General features: G+C 35.3%; 1 protein-coding gene across 6 annotated transcripts in view; it reads right to left on the bottom strand.

Annotated features, from left to right (window-relative positions):
- LOC142330830 (pH-sensitive chloride channel 2-like) overlaps window positions 1-16,255 on the bottom strand; it is a 120,330-nt gene that overhangs the window by 8,699 nt on the left and 95,376 nt on the right. The window contains exon 1 of one of the 6 annotated variants that reach the window (XR_012757847.1): window positions 995-1,013. The exons of the other annotated variants lie outside the window; for them this stretch is intronic. The gene's annotated coding sequence lies outside the window, so the exon portion shown is untranslated. Of the gene's footprint in view, window positions 1-994; window positions 1,014-16,255 lie in introns of those variants that run through there. 6 annotated transcript variants of the gene reach the window in all.

Here is a 16,255-nt window from a genome sequence, read left to right as displayed (position 1 = left end):
ATTAACAAAAGGAAACTACTGTTCCATTGTAGTGGTGGGATGTTGTGAGAGAGCTCATACAAATGCTGAATGTTAGGAAGGTAGATGCATTTTTTAAAGGAGTCAGAAAATCTAATTTTACTTATAAGCTCTTTGACCATTAGGGCTATTGTGCAGCCACAGGGCAGAAAAGGAGTCCCTGGATCGGTCTGCAGGCATCCTGCTAACAGATACCAGAAATTCTCAAACTTACAATCTCAACATCATCAGTAGGAAGAACATAACATAACTATAGAATAGATCATGGAACAGAAGGGTTGATAGATAAAGAAACAAGGTGAGTGGTGACAATAAATAATCTCCCAATCAGGGTAGATCACATTAATTTGTTATCTTGTGTGGACCCACTGGAAAAAAACCATGAAAGAAATGGAGGTAGCTGATAATACAAGATCACAGATGAAATGTGATTTGAAGACCCATGGAAATATCATGAGATGGATGAAATGATATATATATATATATAGAAAAAAAAAGAAGTTGCAAATTGTACTATAACAAAATAATCTAAAAGCCAGCATGCTAACCACTACTCCAACTGATTGGAAATTTATATTAAATAAGTAATACTTGAGAAATTAAATTAATTTAAGTAGGTTGCTGCTTTTCTTAAGTCTTTGTTAGTGGTTTAAAATCAAAGAAAAGAAATACATATTAATGTTCAGTAGAATTAGAAAAAGAATTGCAAGTCATTATATTGCAAGAAACAACAATAGTAATAAAGTTGTGTCCTAGTAATAAATGGGTATTGAAAAAAGAAGGACCTGAAAGCGATAAAAACAGCAGAATGACGCTGTCTAACCTCAAAGTAATCGAGAATGGTGCATCTTTATACCTTAGGTATATTATGAATCACAGCAAAAAAAAAAAAAGAAAAAAAAACAGAAACAAATATTGTAAATCAGTAAATTAATGCATTTAATTTATGCCTTTAAAAAAAACAATCAATACATACACTGCCTCAATTCAGTACAGCAACATTAGGTTCTTTATATTCTATCAATAAATTTAAAAAAAATAATAATAAAAAGTTTTTAGCTATTTTCTGAACAGATAAACACGTCATAAATAACATGAAAAATTTAAGGAAATTGTTATCGCAAAAAAATAAAATTGTTTGTTAGGTACATTATTTTATTACAATGATAAGATAAATTTGTTTTATATATTACAATACGGTTAATAATAAGAGCTTAACTTAGAATATTATGAATAACAGTTTGATAAATAGAACATAAGTTAAACTTCCATATCAAAGAAAAAAAAAATTATGAAAAATATAAAATGCAAAACATAAGATACCACATAAACATTAGCGTAACTGAAAAAACAGCAAAGGTATTACTAAAAGTTACTTTTCTCTTTTACCTAGAAATGTTTCAGGCTCTATTAATACATTTTGATGAGGATTTTAAAAGTACAAAGTACAAAATTATAAAAGATATTCTAAATGTTGCCTACCAGGAAACCTACTAACATTTTGTTAATACACATAAAAAGTAATAAGTTAGAATATATCAACAGAATACAACAAAGTAACAGGAGTGTTTTGTAGCTCCTAAAAAAGATCCAAAAATACTAGTGCAGAGTTAATGAATTACCATCGTCTGTGTTAGCTCATATTTACCAGTAAAATAATATAAAATATTTAAATTCAAATGAATGCATCAAATATAGAAATTTTGATTTTTAAAATCAAATTTTTTTACACATCAACCTGATGTGTAGATTTATCTCATACCATTCATTTAACCTTTGCAACCATCCTAACTTCAAACTTTTATGACTACCTTTTACAAAAGACATATCATCTTCAATGTAGTGTAGTTTCCATCAGAATGGGGCAACAGCTCACACTACCAGAACATTCATGGCAATTGTTCAAGATATGTTTCCAGTCCACAAAATTTCCCAAGGGTAAGATAATCCACAGATGGCACATACTCCATATCTCTCTTTTTCTGTTTCGCCTCTGGACCACCATAAAGTATTACTTCGAGGAAGAATGAGAATGATATGTATGAATATAAATGAAGTGTAGTCTTGTACAGTCTCAGGTCGACCATTCCTGAGATGTATGGTTAATTGAAATTCAACCACCAAAGAACACCGGTATCCATGATCTAGTACTCAAATCCATATAAAAAACTGCCTTTACTAGGACTTGAACCTTAGAACTCTTGACTTTAAAACCAACTGATCTGCAATGATGAGTTCACCACTAGACCAACCTGGTGGGATTGGGGGCATGCTTATCCAGATGAAAGCACTGCATCAATGCATTATGAAAGCATCATTGATCAATAATCAATGATTTTGCATCTCTAAACTTTTAATATATGATCAAAATAAAACTCTTTTTTTCTGTAATAAACAGAAATCAAAGAATAGAAATAGAGTTTATAAAGCAACAACCATGCCATCCCTGAGATTGTGCGGTTGTAAAAGTATAAACTGAATTATACATTGTTTGGCCAGACCTTTACTAGAGGTTTTATTTCTATTAAGAAATGTTTATTATATCTTGCCTTATTTATTTAAATTATGCAAATATCAGTTTATAGTATACTAAATCAATTCAATACGAACATAAAACATGAATAATACATAAAAGTCTAAATTCATTGTTTTACATAATTTTTATAAGGTAATTTACAATTGGTGCTTGATGTATTTTTTTCTTAGAAAACGAAATATATTATTTTTTTTTTAATAACAGCTAAATTTTTTAATTAGCTAAATTTTCAATTATAGTTTATTTCATTTTGCTGACTAATGCAAAACATACTATACTTCAACATTTCACTTGCACATAAATGAAAAAAGAATTATTCATTCTATAAATGTAATTATAATTAAATTTGTATAAATATTGTAGTAATCTTGAAAATTATCATACATACAATAATACTAGTAATCTTTCATTATATGATGTAATTCATATATGATGTAATTTAATTCATTATATGATGTAATTTCAGTATATGATGCAAATGTAATTGTTTTTTTCCAATCAGTTATAAAATGCAATGTAAATTACCTGAACAGTAAAGCAAATGCATTATTACATTTTTAGTTATATATGTTGTAGGCAAATTGAAAAAATCAGGTTTATGCAATGCACCTGGCAATTTGTAAATTATAATTTTAATCTAACCAAACTTAATCTATGTTAGCTAACCTTTGTTCTCTAGTTAAGTTAGCAAGCAAAGTGAGTGTAGTTTGGTTAGATTATATTTCTAATTATAAGCAATAATGCAGATATATTATATTTCATTTTCCATTTAGCCGAGCACATTGCAATAAGCCTGATTTTTCAATTTGGCCATTTGGGTTTGTGTACTGGGATGCTCTTAAAACATATACTGTAAGGTTCATCCAATTTTCACAATTCAAACAGGGAATGTGATAGTGCATTGAGGCTAACTATTATATACATTAGGTATGCTGTAGATCAACCAGATCGTGGCTATTTGGAAACCATATCAGATGAGAACCAACCAGACTGATTGCTTTAAAATTTGTAGGATACATTCTTGTTATCCCGAGCAAGGTTTTAAGTCATAGACCAAGACCATAGACTCCTTAAAGGTGTAGTTTTGAAGTAAAAATATTTATTAAAGAAAAAAAAAAGATTAATCCTTTTACTTCATTATTATATTATTTCTGTCACCATCGCAATAGAAATAATATGAATTTTTTTGGCATCAAAGGTACATGAACTTTAGTTTCTTTTTCAGGTTTTTATGAAGTCTGAATACTTTAATTGTTATTTATCAGTATTATTCTCCTAACCATGAGGGTAACGAACAGGGTGGGGATCCAGGAGGATCTGTCCCTTACTAGATGGGAGTGGCGAGCAAGGCAAGCTCTGTAACCCTGGGTTGGCTCCAGGGCTCACTTGGGCTGACCTAGGCCATGGGGGTCTAAGTGGCTCCATCTCTTGGCTAGACTAGTGTTCATATATATAATTAATTTAAAAGTAATATACATATTAATTTGAAATTTAAACTTTTTGTAAAAAATACACTTTACTGAATTGAATAATAAAACATTTCTAAAAAACTAACTTCAGAACATTTTCAGTTATCTTTGTTTTCAATCAAGGATACTGTACTTTATTTGTTTTTTAGTTTATGTGAGGTTTTGCTAACCAAACCCCACAAACATTGACAACAACCTTGATATTCTACACATGCACAAAATTTTACTTCTTAACAGACTTGAACATTAGGAAATATACAAACATATAGCAATTTTTATACTAAATGAACAGATCCATTCTAAATTCAACACACTTTAATAGGGCCTGCCTAATAAAAAAGAAGAAAAGTCAGCAGTAACATCAGTAAAAATTCACGAGCATTTTACCCCATTTATACAGGAAATAGACCCACCTACCATGCTGAGTCCGTATTCTGTTTAGTGTTGACCATGTCTTACGTAGCAAGTCAAAACCCGGCGGCCTTTGAGTAGTACATGGGATTTGGTTATTCTGCTTTGTGGTCCATTCTCGACACCAGGCGTCAGTTAAGTCAAATCCGTCCTCTGTGACACCAATTGCTGTTTTGATAGGTGGCTTTCTAGACCGAAGGCGACCCCGATTGGCATCCTCAATGTCCTCATGTATTGGCAGGTTTTGATTATCCATAATCTTCTTGTGCTCTCTTACAAGAGCGTTCATACGGCGCAGGTTCGGGGGTGGTATGTGGCTCAATACCGAGAGCCATTCCACGGGAGTAGACCTGATAACCCCGGCAATCATTCTCATAGTGTCATTAAGTTGATCATCAATTCTATGAAAATAAGGGCTGTTAAGCAGCCGAGAAGACCAGGCTCCAAGCCGATGTGCGCAAAGTGGAAGCCGATGCTCCCCACGTCATTCCACAGAGCTTATGTATGATGTTGTTTCTCGCTCTCAATTTCCCTACAGCTTTCATTAGGTGCTCCTTAAATGAAAGCGTTCTATCAAGTGTCACCTAGGTATTTCGGTGTGCTATTGTGAAAGAGCCACGTATCCTCAAATAGAATTTTAAGCTCCCTATTAGCAAACTTGTTACTCAGATGGAAGCATGACACCTCTGTTTTACTAGCATTCGGTTGGAGGCGCCATCTCCAGAAGTACCTCCCCAGTTTCTCCAGGTCAGCCATCAGGACCTCCTCCGACTCTTCAAATGATCTACATTTTATTGTTAGCACCCAGTCATCGGCGTAGCCATGCTTTTTTAGATCTCGACTCTGGCATGTCCGCAACATAGAGGCTGAAAAGGAGAGGCGCAAGTACCGACCCTTGTGGCAGGCCATTCTTGAGTTTCCTAGGTGAGCTTATATCGGATCCCATGATAACAGAACATTCTGTCGTTCAACATGTTATTAAGGAGGAGAACTGTTAGTTTGCATGGGATTACACCGAGGAACTTACAAATCATGCCTTCTATCCAGACAGTGTCGTAAGCAGCTGATAAATCAACGAACGCAGCAGAGGTTTTAACATTTCTTTGGAACCCCGCTTCAATGTACGTTGTGAGCGAGAGAACCTGGTCGGTGCAACTTCGTTTTGGCCTAAAACCTGCTTGTTCAATCGGTATAACATCATATATCCTCTGACAGATTCTGTTGTAGATAAGCCTTTCTAGTAATTTACATGTCACTGATAGCAATGCTATAGACCTATAGCTCTTAGGTAAGTTTGCTGGTTTCCCCTGTTTCAAAATGGCTACTACTTTCGATCGCTTGAACTCTCTAGGCACGCTACAGGTCTGCATTATGTCAGTGAAGAATCTGGCCAGCCAAAGTTTTGCGTATTTTCCGCAGTTTAATAAAAATTCCGGATTGATACCATCGAACCCTGGTGCTTTCCCTGGAGCAACAGCTTTGAGCGCCGACTCAATCTCTTCAAGCGTAAAAGGGCGAGCATACTCAGTCTCTCCTGCCTTCCTCCTCAAGTTCCTTAGTTCGCGTTTTATCTCAACTGTGTGCGCCCTGTCTCTTGGTGCTCTGGATGTTGCCACTATGTGGGATGCCACGGTGTTTGGGAGACACCTGCTTTTGGTCTCTGAATAGGAGATCCGCTTCCTAATTTTCCTAACAGAGTCCATGCACGACGACTCGAAGCCTGAAAGTTCAGGCTTCCCACCGTTTCCGACCATTTCTGTTGTCTTGCAGCATCGAGGCTATGGAGAAGCTCGTCTGCCACCTCTTAATCGCCCGTCTCGAGGAAGCTTCGGTAGAGAACTTCGCTATTTTGGGACCACCCTGGGATATATTCTCTGCGAAACCCTCTAGGGATGCACTTCTTAGCGGTACTTGTTACCGCTCCAATAAATCTGCTATAGTTTTTGCCTATCGGTGGTTTCCAGCCTAGGCATTTATCCAGATTCCTAGAAAAATTTTCCCAATTAGCCTTTTTGAAGTTCCATCTAGGGCGGGGTACAGAGATCACGAGAGAAATCCGACTACCTGCCTCTATAATAACTGGACGGTGCTGGCTGTGGGGAAAGTTGCAGAGATCTTTTCGGGTGACTAGCAGCGGCTGACTTGTGCTGTCATTCGAGGTGAAACATAGATCCGGGTTATACTCCCGCCTCCAAGCCGCTGATTTAAAAGTAAATCGGTCTTTAGCATCAAAGACAAGACCAAAATTCTCATCCTCAGCCCATCTCACCAGAGCCTCACCGTTCGCATCACAATCCTTATATTTCCATTGCTCTTGGTGGCTATTAAAATCACCAAGTAGACCGCAGGATGAGGTCGTATTTGGATTACCGACGTTGGCTATGATACAGCTGGTGGTTTATAGATATTGGACACTGTTATACCTCCGATTTTAACTACAACATTATGAATCTCTTCATTTTTTCATTTGTAGAACGTCGTAATGTGTGCCATTAATTTCTTGTTCGACGTAAAGCATCATAGCCACATAAAAAACCTTTTCTAATTCCGTATGCTGTTCTGTTCAATGACGGCTCGGAGCTAAAATTAGTTGGGGGGTGCTACACAAGAAAATGTTTTGCTGAGCCTTTTCAAGGCCACAGTTAAAGTTTTCTGTAAAATAAAAGAACCGAAAAAATGAATCGATACAATAGCTGGAGGCAGGATGATAATTTGGTTCTACATTTTATCACATTAAAAAATATGGTACACGGTTTGTGACATTGCACTTAAAAACTGTATTCGGTTCAACCGAAAAAATAATATATGTCAATACAGATAATATTTTTTAGTATTATTATAACTTAATAAAATGTCCGCTTAAAAACTCTATACTCCAATGTTACTTAATTTAAATTTTTATGTACACAGAAACAAATACATAATTAGTTTTTACTAATTATCTTCTCTTTCGCCCTTCCAGCGTGTTTTTTGAACAGATTTGGCAAAGAGCCTTTTGCTTCCGTCATCTTTTGATCACTACTGAAAAAAAAAACAACTAAACCACTTTTATATTCTTTCCACCGACTAAACTAGAAAAGGGAACGAACAAGGAACGTTCCATACACACACGGAGTAAGAAAAATGTACCTTCCACCAGCACGCCAGGGTCGGCACTGCGGGAGTGACAGTGCCTTTTCCCTCGCAGCCTCGCGTGCAGCTTCCTATGTGCACATTCGCAGAACAGCTAACACCACGCCGTTGGAAATGTGAAGCGCACAGTTCCATACTAAGATTTTAGTAGCTTTTTCATAAACTGGGGGATGGGTAGTGGCATTAAGCTTAAGGATTATATATTGTACAAGTATAAAAAAAGAATTAAAGAAAAAAGGACTCATATTAAATGTTATCGATAATATCAAGTTTAAATATGGGATGCTGCAGTTCCAGTGCCTATACGCGACCCGCCACTGGTTTTGTTGTATCGTCTTCGTCTACATGCCATTCTTCTTCTTCGTCTTCCTCATTAGGTTGCTTTTCTCTTGTTAAAAGTTCAATAATATCATCGTCGTTAATAATTTCGTTCTCTCGTCACTGCATATACATTCGTTCACGTCATTCGTATCTAATAACGCTGTACTTTCCATGTTTAGCTCCCTCAAATCGTTTAAAATTTCCAATATCTTCAGGATCAGGATTATACGTCTCATCCGCATCACTACTGCTACACGCGCCATGAATTTCTGTAGACGTTTCCAGCCCTTACTTATTGTCGCGGATAATATTTCATTCCGGCAACGGCTACGTTGTAAACTGCGTCACTAATTTTAATTTTTTAAATTAAATTAGGCAAAGTTACATTAGCGTCTTCTTTTTCTTCTACAATTAAAGATAAAAATCTCTTCCGGTACCGCCTCTTTAATAATTCTATAACCCCTTGATCAAGAGGTCAACGGTGTTACACTAGGCAATAGAAACTGAGCCTTAAAGTTATTTCTGCAAGCTCGTCGTAAGAAAGATGACACAAAGTATCGATCGTCTAGGAATAGCATAGCTTTTTAGGTAAATTTAATTTTCTTATTTGTCGTTTTACTTTAGAAACGAATTCGTGATGAAACCATTCTTTAAATAACGAAGAACTCATCCGTGCATTTTTTTGTGCTGTATAATACACTGGTAACGTCTTTTTATTAATGTTTTTCAGCGCTCTCGGATTTTTAGACTATCCTACTAAAAAAGTGGTAATTTACGAGTACCACTTGCATTACAGCAGGCAGCTATCCGGTCTTTTGATTTCTTATATCCTGGAGCAACGTGTTCATCACGAACGGCCATCGTTTTATTGGGCAGCAACTTATATAAAGTCCCGCCTCATTGACTTTTTTTTCTTCATCTATGAATTCTTTTTTATGAGTTCATAAATTTTTCTGCTGCGGCGTGGTCTGCAGATAATTTTTCACCAAATTTGACCAACAATTTATGTTTTACCAACGATGTAACCATCCTTCACTTGCTGTAAAGTAGTACTGCTGCTGCCAGAACCGTTCGGTGAAACGATTTTTCCATTCAGAATAATAATGGCTTTTTCTTTTAACAGAGGTCCACCGATAGATGTTCCTTTTTCTTGAAGGAACCGCATCCAAAGCGCCTCGTCTAGTAAATCTAAGACAAGTTTATTACGGTGCACCTCGACTGAAGAGCCACTTGACTGGCCTTGCTGCGTGCAATAAGCTTCGATCTGTTAACGGGTTTTACCAGATCTTTAACCGTTGTTTCACCAACACCTAAACCTAATGCCACTGATTTTACCGATTGACCTTTATCTAATTGTTCTAACGCTTTCAGTTTAATTTCAATCGAAACTACCACACGTTTTCTTTCACAACTCATAACTGCAAGTACAAATAAAAAGTAAACTGTACGGAATTTTAAAGGTTACCTGAAACTAAAAAAATTGCAGCTATCGGTACGTAAGAAACATTACATTATACTGAGTAGACACAAAAATAGACGAAAATAAAAAGGAATCTTAAAAATTACTGTACTCTACTGAATTTAAACTAAAATTTAATGTACGCGTACTAAATAACCTACGCACTGTAAGTCCGTTACTTAAAAGACGGTTATTTTTCGCAATCGCTATAATATGTACGTACTGTATAATATAACTTTTCACTATATAGACGCCACTTTACATCATACCATTCAAAACTACACCGATGTGATGATTTATGCAAGATTATAACGCAGTTATGTTATCATCATACTGAAAAGGTTTTTAAATAAAACCGCTTAACGCTGTGCTTCCCAAACTTTTCCGAGTCGCGGCGCCCTTTTTCAATTAAAATTTTTCCATGGCGCCCTATCCTAAGTATGACTATTCGTAAGTAAGAAGTAAAAATAAATAAAATTCGTGTATGTTCATTATTTTTTTCTTTATTAACATTAAATTAATAATTAATATAAATGTCTTGGTTCAATTAATTATGAAGCTTTTACAATATTTCGCGGCGCCCTGTGAAGAGACCACGGCTGTCCGGGGCGCCGCGGCGCACAGTTTGGGAATCACTGGGTTAATGTATCGATGTTGTGAAATTAATGCGAGAGTTAACAGCGTAAATTGTCTGTTTATGTTTAGGCTAACTGAGGAAATATACGAGTCAGACACGATGTCATACAGTAGTGTATAAAGTCTACTTGTGTACCGCATTTTACATTTCATAAAAATGTTTCCTCTGCATGCAGGCCTAATTATTATCCCGCATAACCAATACAGTACTGTACTTGTGTAGGAGCTAATTACATTAAATCATACAAATAAAATTATAAAAAATAAGTTGGAAAATTAATTATTTTATAAAAAATTAGAGGGTCGTTAAACAGCAATTTTAAAGGGTTCGACGGTTAACCCGAAAAGTCGGTTAAACGGGGGACGGATAACAGGGGGACTACTGTATATATCATCTATAACCAAGATGATCTGAGATATAAGTATGAAGGTAGTGAGAAAAATACGTGGAAGTATAATGCAAATATCGCCTAGACATTCATCAGTCAATAATGATATCGTTCCTGGAAATAGTAACTATTATATTTTCTCTTACGTACTGGCTAAACCTTCCGCAAACAAGTCGATCGTGAAAGGTTATTGTGAATGTCGAATTGTCGACCGATCGACAAGTCGACAAGTCGACTTTCAGTCGGAAATGAATGTCTGCTGCTTACAAAATCACTAATTTATTTATTTTTTAATTTTAGTATTATGATCTCGGATATGCTGTACACGTATTTTTAATGTATTTAACAAAGTAAATAGGAAGAATGAAAGTTAAAAAAAAATACAACCCCTTACCAGGAATCGAACCAGAGACATATAATCTAAAAGTAGTACGCTAATAATACTGTAATAACTAGCTGACCTTCAATTCTTACTTCTGTTATAGACCCGTACCGATCATTTATACGTTACAGATTTCTCATCCTATCTGTACGGTTGCTGACCGTGGAAGGTGGTCCGGTCCGGATCGATGAATTGCAACTATAAATGCCTCCCGCTGTTAGACATTGGTTTTAAGGTAAGGTAAAAGTCGAAAGGTCAAAGAATGATGTTAAATTTATATTTTATAAATAATTTTTTGGCAACATACATTATAAAACATTAACGCTCTAAAAAGAGTTTTATTTCGACATCTTTCAGCCGATTGGCAAATATGATGCGATTCTCAATAATCGATACCTGTTAATCTTTAACAGTAATTGTTCATTTCAACATAACTGTTAGAATCCATACAAACTAATTGTCGTCTTAAAGAAGTCTCAAAGAAAATAAAATTATTTTTAACAATTTCAAAAAAAAAGAGGTACTCTGTAAGCGAGTAGCATAAAAAAGTAGGTGGAATTATTGGTCCCAAGTTTGAAAAATACATGTCAAACGCGACTCAAGCGATGTGATGCGAGCTTTAAAATTCTCATAAACTTTGTTCAGCTCGTCTTCTTTTGACTTTTAAAGAAATAAAAATTTTTACAAAGTTTTCTCTGGTTCTGAAACAATAAAAATATATAATCTAAACTATTAAGTCAGGACAACTAAAAAAAATCCTTGATTGCGCGCTAGTATCGATTGTAAGGCATTCTGCGTTTCCGCCTTCAACCACCATTTTTTTTTTTTTGTCTTCAGTCATTTGACTGGTTTGATGCAGCTCTCCAAGATTCCCTATCTAGTGCTAGTCGTTTCATTTCAGTATACCCTCTACATCCTACATCCCCAACAATTTGTTTTACATACTCCAAACGTGGCCTGCCTACACAATTTTTCCCTTCTACCTGTCCTTCCAATATTAAAGCGACTATTCCAGGATGCCTTAGTATGTGGCCTATAAGTCTGTCTCTTCTTTTAACTATATTTTTCCAAATGCTACTTTCTTCATCTATTTGCCGCAATACCTCTTCATTTGTCACCATATGTCTCTATTACGGTTAATTACTTAATAACTTCCACGCATTCGTACGCCACTATATCATATAAAAACGCGCAAAAAAGAGCTGCTACTATTATTACTATTACACCAATAAAGCTAGACATTATCATTGTTTACTGTAATTAACGTCAGTATTATGTAGAGTCGAATTAAACTAACAAATCATGCCAGTGAATACCGGCCAGTGTCGGATTTTGATAGCCGGCACGTCCAGTTGGAAAAACCAGCGTCTCTGGCGTCACACCCACCTTCTATTCATCATTGAACCCTCGATTCTTCCGCTGTTCCCGTACTGAAATTTTCAATCTACCGTTTCTTCTCGTGATTCTTCTACGTTTTTTGTGCGTTTATCAAGTTTTTTTATCTTACTAAAGAATTTCTAAGTAGTTTAAAATACTTTGCAATCAAATTATTTTTCTGGGCATTATCATCGCGAATTACTTTAACAAATATCTCCATGTCAAAATTTTTCATTACTTTTTTCAAGATGACTAACCAATCTGTTCGTTTTTTAAATAATTTTTTAAAACTATGTAAACATTATAAATAAGATAAAATGGAACTCATAAATAGTAAGTAAAAAATAAAGTATACAAAAAAAAAAAGTAAAAAATGAAATTGCGGCGCGCAACATATACAGATGTTCAAAAAGCGACGCAACCTTATGGCCTCCGTGGCGCGAGTGGTAGCGTCTCGGCCTTTTATCCGGAGGTCCCGGGTTCGAATCCCGGTCAGGCATGCAATTTTTCATACACGCTACAAATCATTCATCTCATCTTCTGAAGAATGCCTAACTGTGGATCCGGAGGTAAAAAAAGCTCTTAAACACGTTGTAACGTTTGCCGAGGAATAGTAGCTACACATCATTCAATTTCATTTAGCAATTCAGGAATGGTGTGAGGATGAGTTTTGCAAGCAGCATCCTTAAGGTATCCCACAAGAAACAGAAAGAAGGGGATAATTCAGGAGACAGAAGGGGCCACAACCCCTTTGAAATCACTTGTTCATGAAAACACTGATTTAAGAAAGTCATAGTGTTATTGGTTGTATGAGCCGTAACATTGTCTTGCTGAAACCACGTGCACTCTAGCCGGTCTGCAGGTATAGTGCAGACAGACTCAGAGGAGACTCGTACAACTGATGCGGAATTCCGTGCACCAAACAAGTGAATTCTGTGCATCAAGGTGGAAACATGCCTCGTCAGACTAAAACCGATCATCGAGTTCTATCACATCTGGTATTACAGATGACATGAACCGTTGACAGAAAGATACACGTTTTCCAGGTAACAACTCGTGAACAACACGAATTCTGTACGGATGCATCTCTAAACACTTGCGCAATGCCGTGTGGGCATTACCAACGAAGTACAGAGTTAGATACCATATCTGTCAGACTATACTTATCTACCGCCTACCTACCAGATTGGCTACATAGGCGTCACACGTATTTCTTGGGAATAACAGAATATGCAGCTTGCGATCAACCTTTCTGGTGTTAACACTTCGGTCGACCACTTTTGGCTGTATCTGCTACATTCCCTGCCTCTTGAAACTTGTCATACAGTAGCTTGATGGAGAACTTGTTTGGTGCACCCGCGCCATAATTTTCTATGAAGGCATTCTGGGTCTGGGCATAACACATCTAATATATTGAGAGACGATGAATATTTTCTGCTGTATTGTGTAATCCATTTTCCTCAATTCAACTTGCTACAAAAGGAAACATTCTTCCATAAGGCTGTGTCATCTTTTGAACACACTGTATATCGTCTGTTTATTCCTACTGAACTGGCTACCCTTGTGGAATACCATATACTATTTTGTGAACCAGCTTCTTTAAAAATGTGAAGATACTGGGGAGACACCGTAGAGCCACATAATTCTGTACTGCATTACACGGAATCTCCCTCTGTTAACACTAACCTTAGTATAGCAAACGTCTCATATACCTGTCTGTGTGTCAACACATGCCTCTGTATCACATTATTTAAGACGTTTCTTAAATAAGAGTTATAAGATACTCTCTTTAAGGGTTAAAATTAAAAAAAAAATGTATTCTTAATAAACAGAAATTATTTTAGTTGAGAAACTTGTAGTTTATCAATAATGAAGCAGAAAATTCATTGTTTAATGATAAGAGACCGAATACAATTTTTAATTTATCTTTCTATGAAAGTTTTCAATCATGATAACATTAAACGGTTACCCCTTCTATTAAATTGTGTTCATGGCAAGGGGATATCCTTTTTGATTGATTAAAAATCTATCTCGAGGGTTATTCAATTGCTAGGCAGCGTGCATTACGTCGTAATGGACAACGTTTCAACGGTTATTCTCTTTTTGAGATAACTTTACTCTTTCGACTGGGATTGCCCAAAACTACAATGCACAGCTTTTAATCTAGAATTTAATTAACGGATACTTTTTTTTCATAGTAAATATATATATTAGATAACTGAGAAACTTGCTTTATCGAAAATTGCACCGAAACTTTATTGTTGAATAACATACGAGACCTATCTTTCTGTAAAAGTTTTCTATTGTATATGAATACTAAACAGTTATTTATTTGAGCGGTTAGAGTTTCATGCATCTAGGTTTATGCATTTTTTACGGTAAACTTTTATCTTATTTAACTCTACATAAGGGGACGTGTTTAAGCCACGGTGGGCAATCCTAGTAGAGAGTTTGAGTGGTTTGACCTGTTTTTTTTTTCATTTACAATAAAGATCTTCTAAAACGATACAACAATAGTTTTAGTCAACAAGAATTTTTATTTTATAGAAACAGAAACAATGGAATGTTTTGTAAAGAATATTTTGTTTATTATTATTATTCGTTTGTAATTCATCTTTTATTTCTATTGTTTGGGCTTTTAAAAATTAATTTTCGGTATCTAACAATGATGATTGATTAAAATAAAAATTTTCATAGAGTTTTAGAGGACGTCGGTCAGTTGTGTCCGCCTGAAAAAGAACCAGGTCAATTGCGTCCCTCATAGTACATTTCACCCGGTAAACACCAACCCTCGTAGGAAATTGTAACTTGTTATTCCGAAAAATTGATCGTAACAATGAGTATAGATAATAAGTAATAAGTAATAGGTATAGTAATAAGTAAAAGTCGTGTGAAATGAACTAGATGAGTTAATCCCGTGCTAGATGAACTGCCATTATCGCACTAGCCGTGTGAACTGTACTATACGAGTTAATCCGGTGTTAGACGAACAGCAATTGCCACACTAGTCGTGGAACTGTACTAGACCAGCTAGACGAGTTAATCCCGTGTTAGACGAACAAAAATTGTCGCACTAGCCTAGTTAATCACGAGCTAGTCGAGTAAACTGTCGTTAACCGTGTAAACTGCACTAGCCGATCTACACCACTTAATACCGGATTAGACAAGCAAACTGTAGATTGTAACGTGATGAGATTGTTATGTGTCAAATCTAAATTATTCCGAAAATCTAGAAATAATAAATAAAATTTTTTATCGGTATAAATATATTTTTTTAATCTTTTGATAAATATCAAACGGTAGGAAATTTTCTTTTTTCATAAATTTTCAGTGTTACTGTGTAATTATAAGTCTGGTCAGTATTGATTCTGCTCTCTCCCAAGAATTTTTATAATTAAAAAAAATAGATTAAATTTGTAAAACAAAGTAATAAAACGGAAAATATTATTGGAACTTAATTTAAAATAACTTGGAATGGAACAACGGTGTTATATTTCTTATAAAAGTTTTACTTGTGACTTAAATATACAACAACGCAGATAGTTATTGAAAAAAATAAATCATCAAGATCAGAAGAACTCCTAATTAAAAAAAGATATCTAATAAATTATTTTTTACTTTTATAAAAACAATATGAGAAGCTCAAATCTCGTGCGCCGAAATACTTTGGAGCAACAATTTTTTGGAAGAAATTTTTCAGAAAATTGTTGATAAGATCCAAGCAGGGATGCGATCCTCCTCGTGCTGTGGTTCTGGATAGGTTGAAGAAATTCAACTTAACAGATAAACTCAACGGATCAGAACCGTAGTTTTAACTAAAATTACACTCAATTTCCCAACAGACTAAAATAAACCATACATTATGGAACTTTCGAAAGAATTACTTCAGGTGGTTATCGGAAATAAAAATCGACCGTTACAATCAGCAATGTAGCTGGGCCTAAGGATTCTGATGAGTCCAAAGCCTTATGGAATCCCAAAACCAAAATTAGAATCACAAGTGCTTTTGAAAACTCGTTAACATATATTATCTTTTAAAAAAGATAAAGGAGCGTTAAAAAAATTCATAAAAGTACCAGAAAGTACTAGCTGAATGAAATAAAATAAGGAGAGGAATACGGTAAA

This window comes from Lycorma delicatula, chromosome 10 (assembly GCF_047948215.1).
Source record: "Lycorma delicatula isolate Av1 chromosome 10, ASM4794821v1, whole genome shotgun sequence".
In the NCBI taxonomy this organism is placed as follows: domain Eukaryota; kingdom Metazoa; phylum Arthropoda; class Insecta; order Hemiptera; family Fulgoridae; genus Lycorma; species Lycorma delicatula.
The sequence above is the reverse complement of the archived record's forward strand: the minus strand, read 5'-3'. Positions and strand labels throughout refer to the sequence as shown.